Source organism: Acanthochromis polyacanthus, chromosome 7 (assembly GCF_021347895.1).
Source record: "Acanthochromis polyacanthus isolate Apoly-LR-REF ecotype Palm Island chromosome 7, KAUST_Apoly_ChrSc, whole genome shotgun sequence".
In the NCBI taxonomy this organism is placed as follows: domain Eukaryota; kingdom Metazoa; phylum Chordata; class Actinopteri; family Pomacentridae; genus Acanthochromis; species Acanthochromis polyacanthus.
In genome coordinates, this window is record NC_067119.1 from 14,647,968 (window position 1) to 14,662,222 (window position 14,255).

The window sequence follows — 14,255 nt, forward strand, 5'->3', positions numbered from 1 at the left end:
CACTTCAGCCCTCATCAGCTGCTCAGGAAAGGCCTTGGACATGCAGTATGTTGCAACACAGAGGTCAACAGGAATTCCATGCAAATCTTGTACAACGAAGCAACCATAGTGCAAATGAAAAAAAAGTAATATTGTTCTTATATTTCGGAAAATTGTCTGTGGCTTGTACTCAAAGTAATTGCTGTTTTTTAACAGTTGTGCTAGAAATAATGAATTCATTACACAGCAGATCTTTGTTGGAACTATTTTAAAAATAGTCTATCAAGTGCCTCATGAGGCAGAAGATGTGCAAAATTAGCTACAACAAAAACAAACAAACAAAAACACACAATCTAGGACATAATAATACAATAGAAATGTGGCATTAAAACATGATTTATTCTAAAACTGGCCTCACCACCAAAAAATAATTCAGTAAAAGGTCAAGCTAAATGGATTTCCAGAGAATCCCCTCATTGTGGGATTGATTTTAAATGAAGACTTGTTTCATAATTATAGACAAAAATCCAAAAATGTCAGTTAACCGCAATCTAATCAATTACTCCCAGGTCTGATGTTAATCATTTCACTCCATTTCAGACAAATATATTCATATAACTGTCAGGTATCCTGCTGATAGAGTGCCAAACAGTTATGTTCTAGGGAAAAATTACAAGCATTACATGTTAATTTATTGCATTCTTTTTTTGACAGACTCTTTCTTCGGTAAACTTAAGAGAACATTTGGTTAGGATATTAAAATTCTGTCCTTTGGCAATTAATTTTACCCAAAGTAAACATTAGTAATTAAAGTGAAACATAATTTATGCCTATAATTTCCACCAAAGAGCGTAGAAACAAAATGTCCTGCTGAGAGACAGTTATGACACCAGTATCCCTGACATGATGGCGACTTAAACTGCAAAGCAAAACATGTGATTATCCACTCTGTGTGGCACCAACACAGCCGCTTTATAAGAACTCCAAGAATCAGATATTTCTCCAACCAGAGAAGGAAAAAAATAAGCTGACTTCTCACAAAACAAGGTTTGAAGGTCTTTCTAAATTATTTATACAACTCATAACTTATAACTCATTTCAGTTATTGTTATATAATTTGATGGTACGCCGTAACACAACATTAAACAAATGTTTAGACTAAAAGACTGTGAAAAACATCAAGAAGCACTTATTCTGAATCTTTGGCAGATTTTGTGGACTTTGCTTTGTCCTTCATGACTTATTCAAGCTGGACTAGATTTGAAACTTCAAAGTTGCATTGCTATGTGGAAACAGTCCAACATCATTTGCAGTTCAGTCTCCAGCCACTGGTGGCAGCACCACGCAGCTCTGCAGAGCCTCAGGTGGTGACCGAGAAAGAAATCTTACACCATCTTTGATTTAGCATCACTTTAAATGGCTTTAATTGTAAGACCAAGTAGATCTATTGCTGACAGAGACGACAGTCAGTCCGCTAGTTTTAAGTATTTGTATTATAGAAGAATCTCAAGCGTGAAGAAACACATAATACAAAAAAGTCAATGATAGTCACTATAACTAAGAAAAAATGCTGTTTCTTAATCAGTGTCACATATTTGTTTCACCTCTATGAGATGTGATCAGAACAATTAAAAAAAACATGTAAGAGTTTAATTTTAGTTTAGTTTTTTTTTTAGTTTTAGTTTAGTTTATTTCAGTCAGCATCCAAAACAACAAATTAACAATAAACAATTACTATTGGCAACGACTGAAAAGGCATAGGCTGAAGCACAGCTTATATCACCTACCCTTATCACAACTTAAGTTTTCACGCTGAAAGGAAAAATGAAACAAAAATCCAGAGAAGCATTTTACAGAAGCTTACATTTTACCTTACAATAAATTTCTTAAATAAGATTCCATTAACTTGGCTTTAAGCTTTCTCTTAAATATAAATAATGAAGTGCAAGACTTCAGTTCATCCTCTAGAGCATTCCACACATGTACACCTTGGAAAGAAAAACTTCTTAACTTTACATCAGTTCTTGCTTTAGGCTTAGTAAACATAAATAATCCTCTAAGTTCATATGAAGTACTTTTCATTTTGAACAGTTCTAATTAAAATAAGTCACCTTTTAATTTCAGTTTTATTACAAATTTTTCATCAAATTTGTAATGTTTGGGTCATTTGCCTTCATCTAAATCTCTATCAGCTCTGTTTCTGATGTCTAGAGAAAAAGTAGAGAGAGTAAGAACTGCCCCTGTTTTCAAAAAGAAACTCGCACAACAAATTTGTCCAACAAACACAAAGTGTTGTCTGTTAAATGCTGTACCACTGTAATAATAGCTTGCATTACCAGAAACAGTTAGCAGACTTCAGTGGTATTGTAGGTAGCAAAGGTGCTGCAGATTGTGTAGGTGAAGATTCTGTCCACTGCACCTTGGGGGAAAATAACCGCCCAAAGAGCCAATTTAGTGCTTGTGTCCAAAGATCAGGGGCGAGTTAGAAATGACCAAAACAGGTAGCCGAAGCAAACTGTGTCATCCAGCATTTCAAATGAAAAGCATCAAAGCACCTCCAAGACAGACATCTGGATGGGTAGATCAGGGCAATCAGCATGAGTGAGTTTCAGTTGTTAACTTAATATTACCAACATCAGTGCTGTCAAATTGTTCATATCCTTAAATATTCATGAACAGAACAAGTATATGTAGTACAGTTTATTTTGAAATGCATTCATTTGATTGATTCAGTATTTTGGTTTTGGTACAGACTACTGAACTGATGATGCTGTGACATTCTTCCTAAATAGAGCAATCTAACAAACAAGCAGCGATCATGCAAACTCAGAGAGCTCAACTGGTCATGTGATTTCAGTCTTGCAGGTCAGAGTACTCTGTTGAAAGTCTCTTGGAATTCAACGCTGCTCAGTTGGATTAATGTGTAGAAATATAAGCTTCAACATACACACAGGATCACTGCTTTCTGTGCATTTCTGCATTCAGATCACTGAGAGCAGCCATTTTATGACACTGACAGGTGTCTTACACTCATTTAAAGTTTTCCGTTGCTATTTTGGGTCGAAAAACTGCAAAAAAGGAAAGAAAACCTCTTAATTTTATAAATGCCCAAGTGACTAAACCAATTGTGTTCCTTATTCTGGGCTTGCATTAAAAAACAAACCAGATCTGCCACCAGCATCGCCACACTGAGGTGGGTGGTGTTAGTCAGCAGTGGGCAGGGGCAGACTTGTGGCTGGATCTTGTCTTTGTGCTGAGCTACTGTAACTGTCAGTTGCATCATTTGTGAAATAGAAGGTGGTTATCTGAACAGCAGGATTTTTAACATCCCAATAACCCGAATAAGACCAAACAAGAACAAATCTGTAAAAAGCTCCAGTCGGGCCACTACGTCAGGCTGCTTCCGCCCCTCCACTGTGACAGGACATGTTGAACTCCGAGGAAGCGAGACCTTGAGCTCCGCTGTCTGACGTCACCACACTAGACTGACCCTGTTCACTTTGAAAACACACTTCTTGTTTTCTTTGTTGCCACTTTCTGGCTTTCATATCAACTCAGAAAAGCGGGGGAAACCTTCTGTGATTAGAGGCATTGTCCAGCCTTGAGGAAAGTATTTTTTTAAGGATGCCATTCATATGTAGCCTGTACATAAATAATACACTCAGCCTTAATATGCCACCCCTTGGGAAAACACAGCTGTTATGCAAAACCCTGTGCGTATGTACCCTAAAAAGAAATTCTGCACATGTATGTCTAATTTCAGGCCCTGCAGAATGGGCTGTAAGGAGATTTGAAAGATTGGACTTCTCATGAATGTGCTTTTCCTGGATTTGTTTGTTGAAGTCAGATAACCTGCAGTGTGCTTGCACACTGAAATGAGCAGCAGCACTGCTGAAAGAATCAATTTTCCTGTAACTACAACTCCAGTGTACCTATTGTAGACAGACAATTGCAAGCCGAGTGGGGCTTTTAGTTTGTACGTTTGTTTTTTGGGTAAACTTTGTGGTTTAAAGAAAGCAAAGAAAAGATTACTTCCCAAACACGCTGTGTCTGCCATTGCTTTAATTCATATGCCAAACAATTACTCGATTGTGTCCTGAAAAGGATTTGTTGCCTCTGTAGATTGCTATGTCCTCAAAGTACTTCCAATTGTACAAAAACACTCCATATTTTTTCTTGTGATAGCTGTGGGGAATTTTGCTGTTAGAACAAGAGACAATTATAGCAAAGGAGAAAAACTAGAAATACAACTACAGGTGTGTGTTGGCTGTATTTGCTGCAGTATTGAGGCGTAACTCTGGATGATTTCTCTTACAACAATGCATCTGAGTTTTGGTTTAATGGTATGATTGTAGCTGAGATTATGGTTTGCCATGCACCTTTTTGTTTAGATAAAACAAGTGTTTCCTGCGAAGTAACTTGATCTCCGTGAACAGGTACAGACACGTTCTACAGCTTGTGGGACAAGTTGAAGAAATCTGTCTTCATTCCAGGTTTAATTCTGCAGGATGCATGTCCGGATGCTCTGCTCACACACCCATATGTTTCATAACTGATAAAACTAACACCATTTACATTTTTGTCAATGAAATAATTGGCATATTTACATCAACAGAAGCCAGTAAAAATAAAGTCTATTTATTAGCTGTCCCAGAGCGACAGCAGACGGTGTTTTGCACAGTTTACATGTAATTGTGCATACAAATATTTCAATTTTTGTGACCTTTTTTGAGAGTTGGCATCCATGTTGCCTTAAAGTCCAGTTTTTTGTGAAATTTACTTTCATGCAGGAGACTGTTGAGCTCTCAGATATGCCACTAGAAACCGGCAGCTACTTACATTGACTCAGCTTAAAAACTAAGAATTGGAAGACAGTCAGCCTGTTGAAAACTAACCAGATCCACCCACCAGTACACCTAAACCTCATAATTGTTAAACATGTTGCATCTTGTTGTTAAATGTGTTTGAAAAAATCCAAATTTTGGCCAGGTGCTGCTGCCAGGCCTCCAATGGAGACTTTGGGAAGGTCCAGTCTTTGTGCTGCACTAAGCTGCTGGCTTCAGCTACACTGGTACAGAGAGTCCTCTTAGTTATTAGTATTACTGACATTAATCTAACCGTGGGTGTGAATGGAATAAACATATTTCCCATGATGTCAAATGGCAAGTTGAACTGACTTGTTTCTGAAGTTAAAAATGAAGTTTTAATGCCAAGTTTTAAGCGTCTTTTTTATACTGTAATGCTACACTGAAAGGGGAAAAAAAAACAGTCAGCAGGAATTTGCATGAGATGTCAGTGACTAGGTTAAACATGCATAAACACTGGTCTTATCATTGCAGATCTGTGTGAAAGTCAATGCAAATGCCTAACAGGAGGACTTTTTAAATTTATTTTTTATCCTTTCATTTTTATGAACCTTGACCATCAGTGCAGCTGCAGTTAACCTTTAGTAAAAAAGAGGGTAACATATGAAAAATTTCTGGAGGTTTTTTAAAATCTCACTCTTATCTGGTAATAAGGATGATGAGAGTTCTTGTATTTCTAAATTCTCCAAAGTGTTTCTCATCCACAGAGCCCAAAGGTTGTTCATTTTGGCCTCACAAAATGTGGAGTTGTTACTATCTGAATTTAGCGATGTTTTTTCAGGTAACACTTCAAAAAACAGTCGACAGCTGAAGAGGTTAAACTGATACTTTAAAACTGAGCAGTTTACAGTCACTTTAAATCAGACAAACAGTTCCCAGCGTCTCTGAGAATAAGCCCAGGTGGACGGATTGTTGTCCTTGAGAACTCTCTGCCTGCAGCTTGTTTTTTTAATGTAAAGTTTAGAGAGAGTTGGGTTGTGTTTATTCTGGAGCCTGGTGGATTTATAGATAACATCCGTATGCAATCTCGCTCAACATAACAAAGCCGCAGCGCCGAGAATCAGATGTAAACTGTTTGAACTGGCACTGAATTGCCAACATGAGGACAGAAAGAGTGGGTCTGCTTGTGGAGATGAAATACAGTTTTTATTTGATCAAACTCCACCATTGATTTGTTCAGACTGTTGATAGAGAATTAAAAGGAAGTAGAAGAACATAACCACACCTACCTCTTAAAAGATAAAGATTTATGGTGACTGCACATTGACATGAGCATTAAACATCCATCTAATGTCAACATCTGTCTTCGTACAATTATTGACCGTCCTCAGCTGGCACTTGTCAAACCCAGAGAGGACAGTTGTTGGACTTTACACAATCATTTCCGTCCCAGAAACAAAGAATTTATGTCTAAAGAGGGTGTGAGTCATTTCGCCTGAGTAGTTAAACATCAAGATTATGGGAATCTGCTTTAAAAGTGTTGATCCGCCCCAAACAATGCTGATTTCTTTGGAAAAACAGCAAGTTCTCCTTCACTGCAAGTTGCTGTACAAGTGTCCTGTTGGTTGTAGACATTAGGGTGGTAATCATTAGCAGGGAGAGAAACTCGAAGCTGCATTAGAGCAGTTTACAGCTAATCTTTAAATGGCTAAATGAACAAACCTGCCCATTAGAACACAATGGAAAGAAGCACGCAGGATGTTATATTGATGACGATGCATAAATTATTGAAAATGGTGCAAGTCTACAGCCAAAGGGCAAAACCTAAAACAAACGAGCAGAACTGCATCTCATTTAATCAGCTCATTTATATTCCAACCACTGAGAGTGTGAATTAGTTCTGGACACACTGGATCGTGTCTCTGAACTCCTGTGGTGGTTTTCATTGAAATGCAAGCAACTGAACGGGAACCCAGAGTTCTGTTCGGATTACTAATGTTTATGTCGGCAAGAAGGGAAGTTAGTGGTTCATTTTGGTATTTTTAGGCTTGTTCAGATGAATATTCCGTTGCTTGTTGCAGCAGCTGGGACACAGCAGTTTAACAGACAGCCTAACATTCATTCGCATCGCCATTTTATCAGATCGCATATTGACCGACATCTTTTATCTGCTGTCCAGACACACACGTTCCAGCATTATCTGTAAGATCTCTTTAAGTGAAGCTGTTAAAGCATAATTCTGGTTCAGCCTGGTGTATCTCCCGCTAATATGGCTATTGCAGTCTGAATTCAACATTTAGCTTTCTACTTAGAATATTGGATTAGGAGGTCATTAGCCTCAGACAGCTGGTATAATGGGAAGCTTGATTAGGTAGAATTTGACTTCAGAAAAACGGAATGAAAGGATAATTCCAGTATATTTCAACCTGCCGTGTTTCCCATAAGTGTGGCTATTGTGACTTAACGGGTAACTTTTCACTCTCCACCTTCATTATACAGATTTAAAACATTTCCCTTTTGCTCCTTTCTGTCTAGGGATTGCTAATTTACAACCACGGAATTCAAGAAAGCTGATCAAATTAGGTGATGTGTTCGGTCTGTCTGTTTAGTAATTTCCTGAAATGCACAAAACACGCTTTAGGCATCATTGGTGACCTGAATGAATGGCATGGAGACACTCATGAAGAACTCATGCAAAAGTAGACAAATAATTTAGGAGTAAGTTCAATAGGAAGTAATAAAATGACAAAGCATATAACATTAAATGTTACACTTAATGTATTTGTTACACAGGAAGTTCTACTAGACGTCATAAATCAGATCCTTGTTATGCAGCACTTTTAACCGTTTGTATAGTCCCGAAATACGGATGCAGGTAAAATGTTTTCAGGTTGTCTGCTCATCTGTCAGTAACAAGACACGTCAGGAATGCCTAAGGAACATTTCTTTATATTTTGAACAAATCCTCACTTGGACGAACAAAAATGCGTCCGTTAATCAATCACACACATCTAACAGGATAAAGTGATGAAAAGAAAACACTTTTCTGTCCATCATTTAACTTAATCACTCAGGAACAGAAGAGCAGATTGTGATCATGTTTGACATTTGATCAGATACTGAATTAGTGGTGCTAATCTCCAGCGTCCACCTCGAACCTGTGGTGACTCTTATCGATTTTCTGTGCTGACAGGTTGAAGATGTGCGAAGCATCTATATTTTAGGATATGTGGTATTTTATAGTTATGGCTACAACTCTAGGTTCTATCAGAAACAACTTAAGTGGCCAAAAATGCAAAAATATGCAAGGAACTACTCATTTTTCTTTCTCTCAGTGAACTCACTTGTAAGACTTCAATACATGAATCTGAATAGACACTGATTCAAACTGCAACTTGACTGTTTGGTGATTTGTTTTCCCTCACGAAAAAATATATTTGGTGTTAAAGCTCTATTAAAGCATATTGTGTTAATGTAGTGAAGCTTTCTTATTGGAGCTCATGAGGATCGCAAGAGAAGAAAATGTACAAAATAGATTAAACTGACAATCATACATCTTCTTCTCTGCTTAACCGTGAATTATGAGACTAATAACATTGAAGATAATTTCTCTCAGGTGACATATCTTAACAATCAAATGTGATGTATTGTTCTCTTGCTGTGTCTTTAATCTGGTTGCTCTGCCTTTAAACAATAAAACCTCTGCTGAAATTTCTCCTCAGCCACCCTCACATGCTCCTGTCACAGCGAAAATGAGGATTATTTGCTTGAAGAGGGTGGATTTTCTGTAGTTCTTCATATCACCGTGCAGAATGTCCCGTGTATTTTACATAGTTACCGGATTGATTGTTGTGAAAACATTCTAACAGCTATGGAGCTGCTTCCTACTCATCGCACCGGTGGGACAGCTGTGGTATCTCTTCTTGCCAAACGGTTACATCATCCCTAAACACTCAGACATGTGTTTTATCCACCTCAGCACTGGGTCAATATCAGTTCACAAAGCTTTGCAGATAAAATGTTGCAGCATGCAGTGATCAGAGGTGGAGAGAGAAACACTGCAAACAACATCAGAGCATCAAATACCCTGAGTCTTGTTGGTACCATCTGTTACACAGAACACACTCTAATGTGGATATCAGGCCTTCAGGTAGGTGAGCTGTCAGTTGCTTTAATGTTTCTACCTCCGCATTTGAAACGATCTAGCAGCCATTGATCACTAAAGGGATCAGAATGCTTCAGCCAAAGTGCAATCCAGATGTTTGAAGAGCATCTAAAATCCCCAACCTTCACATATTTCCCACATCAGAGAATTTTAGGAACTTTCTGAAATTCATAATCCAACAATAAAGTTCCCCGTTTGCAGCGATTAGTTGTCGAGATATGTTTCCCTTAATTCTATTCATGCCATTCATCAGGCTTTTTTATCTTTCTCTGTGATGGCAGGTTTTATACAGGAGCAGCTCTAAACATATTTGCAATTGAAATGATCGTTGAATGACATAGTTCATTTCAAGAAGCCTAATGGTCAGGATTTGTGAGAATTTTCAGCACCAACAATTCTTGCAGCAGATGCTATGAATCTCAAATTAAAGTCAGCTACAAATGACAAAAACTACACATTTTTAACTGATAATTTGTAAGACAAGTAGGCTTTAATAAAAGTTGCTGAGATTGCCATTTCAGTTTTTCTAAATAAGGCTACTTACAGAGGTACAAAAATGTCAGGTGTACTTTGTGTAAATACAATTCTACATAGTTTTGGCACGGTCAAAGGTAAAAGTACCAGAATCTTGCTGATATATGTACTGTGGAATCCTAAAGACAACATCAAATATTTGTCATATTTTCATGTAAACCTGTAAATATTCATAAAGTTCAGAAACATTTTGAAACACAAGAAGTTCTGGCATGCAAAAAAAAGATAAAATATTTCAGATTTTGCACTATTTCTAGGCTAGTAATCACATTTAAGCAGATTTATAGCATTGACCAGGTTAACCTCTTTGTAACAAAGGTCAAATTTCTTTGAGTTGTATCCATTAATAGAAGCAACACTCAGGTGGTTTTGATTGATTCATCAGAGGTTTGTTCAAGTAAATCAGATTACAACCATCCTCACTTGCTTTCACATGCGTTGTGTATCAAGTTTTCAGCACAGTGTTGCTCACTAAGTAGCACTGATAGTGGAAAACATGGCAAACATAGTGAAAGTAAAAGTATCAAAATTTGGTTGCTGTTCACAGCAAATAGGAGTTTTCTCGTCATCATATCATGACTAGATTAAAGGTTTGTAAGGGGTAGAGCGTGACATCCTGAAGGACTGGATCTGTTGTATCTAAATCACCACAAGTGACAAAACCATCAGAGGATCAATACATCAAGCTTTGTTTACTGATAGAAAAGAAACTGCATCTCAGACTCAGGTTCTTCGGAATAAAGAATACAAAACGCTAATCAACAAAAGTCCTGTCAAAAGAAAGCTGTCTAGTGGTGCTCTCAGGATAAGCTGAGTCTCTAAACCACTGATCAGGAGGAGAAGCAAGGACAGACATTTGTTCTGAGCTAAGACACACCACTATCTCACAGTGGAGTCCTATTTACTGATTAATCCAAGTTAAAGATTTGTTGCAGTAACAGAATAGTTTATGTAAGGAAACCAACAGGAAGTAGAATGATACCAAAGAGTTTCAAACCAACAGTGAAACATGGAATATTCAAATTGAACCAAATCAATGGAATTCTTTCCACTGAAAGAGAGAAGGACTCATACCGCAGCAGGATAATGAATGCAAACACACCTTGAAATTTTTGAAGAATTGCTTTAAGATCAAAGAAGACCAATGAGTGCTGACTGACATGAACTTTCCTCCACATTCACGTGACTTCAGCCTTCTTGTACATTTATGGAGGCATCTGAAGACTGACAAAGCCAAAGAATCACAAGAAGATCCTTGAAACAAGTCATGATGGGATATCATGGGTTATCAGGTGTGTGAAAACTTTTATACCACAAATCTTTAATCATCTTATTTCATTTGTGTAAACAACTTAATAAATAGATATTTTTCTGTCTCTTTCTTATTATACTACCCTTGATGCTTTGGCAATATTGCTAAGCTGATATTCATGCCAAGATAATATTCTTAATTGAACTGATATTGAAAACTAAGATATTCTGAAATTCATACATATCAGTCATTTTTTTTCTCAAATTGCCAAGATCATGTAACAATAGCACCTTAATTAAATTTGAAACAAATGTGAAATGGATCATTAGCCTCAGACGTTTGGACTGGTCTCTATATGGACACAGTAAACCTGTACTGAAAAGTAAAAAAACTAAACTGAATCACAGGTTGTTCCTGCCTATTACTAAGAAGAGGTTTTCACAATGTTTGATTAACAATCTACTAAATTACAGAACAGCTAAGTCTCTAATTAACATAGAAATAAGGGACATTGGGTTTTCCAATCAAAAGTTTGATATTCCAATCAAGACTTTTGATTGAAAAACTGTGTTTCTGCATTTTAATTGCCTGAAAAGGTTATAAATATCAGCTCATGATGACAAAATAACAGGTGAATGAATGAGACAGCGCATAAATCCAGCATCTAATCACCACCGCACATCTCTCTAATTTATTAGTTTAATATGTGAGCAATGCAACAAGTGTCAGAACACATAACAGCCAGGCGTGCCCTCGAAACAAATAGAAGGATAAATTAAACAGTATTTGTTTTCACTAATCTCTTTAAAATGGTAAATATGAAGCAACTGACCTTGATGAATAATGAAAGATTAATAAACATGTTTCTCGGGGGACTCTGTGGCCCGAGTGGCCAAGAACAACAGCACCAGCAGCATCTTATCCTTTAATCTGCTTCACACAGCAGGACCCAGACACACTGTGGTTTCCAATCTCAGATAGAAATCACACATAGGGATCAAAAATAGGACCCGAATCCTGTTGACTCAAGAAAAAAAAACATCACATAGTTTGTATTTATGGGACAAGGAAAAACGGCAGCCATGGGAAGATAAAAACTGCTGCTAGATGTGGTTGAAAATCAGCTAACGGGAGAAAAGGTGAAATCTGGACTCAGAAGAACATGCTGTTCAGAGATAGCGCCAAGTAAACCTCAAAGATTAAACGAGGATGTGCTGGCTTTGTTGTAAATTTTCCTACCAGCTGAAGTATCATAATTCGACAAATAAGGTTTCCTAGTAGAGACAAAAAGGTTTATACAGTAGCAGGTGTTCTTTATCCAGGGTCAGCACCAGTAAAGTCTAATGCATCCTCTTCTCTCTCTGGGATTCTGTAATATTTACATTTCTTAAATAACCACCATCCTCCTCCCCCTCTAGAAAAACACAGACGGGTCTTTAAAAACACTTAACAGGGTTCTGGCCATCAGATAACCAACGATGTGAAACTTCCTGATGTCTCACCTGGTTGGCTTCATCTGCAGTGTTAGCACAGTCATCCTGCTCAAACATCTGAAAACGCAAAGACAAAAACCTTCTGTGACACCAGCAACTAATGCAAACACTCCTGTTACTCTGTAACCGGTGAACTTGAGAAGCTGACAGACAATGATCAGTGCCCCATTTTTCACTGCGGATTAGCACTAATTCAATGTCTGCAGCTTTTACATGCATTTTAAAAGCTTTATCTGTGGGAGACAAGCAACAAGTAGTAAAGGGCCTGAGCCTGTGGAGGGAATCTGTGAAGCGTCAGATCAAAGACTTTATATCCAGGAGCAATTAATACTGGCGGGACGGTGGAACTTTTACTTTGTGGTAATTAAACATTAGTTGTGTAACTGTAGGTTTAACTCGAGGCTCAGCGTACCATTTACCTGTTACCACTGAGGTAAAACTGTGTTTACCAGAAAAAAAACAATTCAAACTGTATCATCCTCTACTTGAATTCTTCTCTAAATGAACAAATGACAGAACAGACAAGAAAACAATAAGGATTCCACACCATTACAAGATAATGTTGCCAGAAGTGCACATTTATCTGAAAAATTCCCTAAAAACCTGCAATGAACTGATTCTGCTACCAAACTCTACAGCCAAAACTATCAAACACACGCATCAGCTATTGTCGAATTACTGCCTTGCTGTGGTATACCGTCAATGCTTTGTCATTTCATCCTATTTTGTGTGAAGTTTTCTCATGATGGGTGTACGAATGCTTGAGCTGTGTCCAAAAAATGTTCTCTGTGTGACTTTTGACCACCAAATTCGTACCGGTTCATCTTTCCCTGGAAATGTTCACCAGATATTGTGCTCACATGAAAAAGAGAATGTGTGGGAACTTTAAGCACTTCATATACAGTATATGAAGTGTCTTTGTGTTACTTCACCACTGATAAACTTGTGAACAGATTTACAAATAACAATCTCTGCTATATGTACATAAACTGGAATTTATCATGCTGGTCTATTTTACAGGTTAGAAACCCCAACCGGAGGCTATATGTGGAGAAATATTAATGTACTTGAGAATGATAAGATAAAGATAAATTTCTCTACCAAGTGGAAAACTCAATGGACTACAAGTGCAGTGTAACAAAAGAAGACTGCTCATTGCTAATTCGACTAACCCAACTGTTGAGTCTCCCTCAGGCATCATTGAACACAAACATTTAACAACAACAAATCTATGTAAAAGCTCCCTTACAGTGCAGCTTGCTTCAGTTTAATCGTGTGTAAATATCCACTTATGTCATAAACAGCAAAGTTTGAATTCAGATACAGCTCCAAGTGAGAGCAAAAGGTTCTTCAGTTGAGATAGCTGTGTGGGGCTTAATTTCAGGTGGTGATTAGAAGTAACACCTCCATGTGTGAATACGTACAGAGCGTTGAATATGCAAAAACATTTAACATTAGAAAAACATAGACGATGGGTGCAGAGCTGCTCTCAGGAAAGCAGCCAGTGAGGAGCCTCAGGATCACAATGGTTCTTGTTTCAGCGTTTTGTGCTGCTCATTCATCCTGGACTGCATATCAGGCTGTTTCCCAAGACCGTGCTCTGAATACTGAATAGTTGCAACATAATGTGGAATGAATGCGCTATGTGCACCACCACAACGGTATTTTCTTCTCCCAAGATCTATTATCTTATCTTTTTGCAGAGCCATAACAACCCAGGATTTGCTCTATTTGCCAGTTATTGTGCTGTTTTTACTAAAGTGCTGTTTGTGTATTGGCTGATGCTGCACTAATGCAGATATGTTAATTTACTAACACTCACTGAGGTGCTCTTTGTGAATATTCTTTTGGTTATCAGGATCTATATTGGATTATTTATGTTTTCCTTTGTTAACGGAAAGATTTCTGGTCATAAATGCATTCCTTTCCAGGGAAAGAATTTGGTTTTCTCTCGATTGGTTATCAGCAAATTCTTCTATGCAAGACTCTTTTCATTTCCCCCTGTGAGAAAAACTTCCAAAGATGCT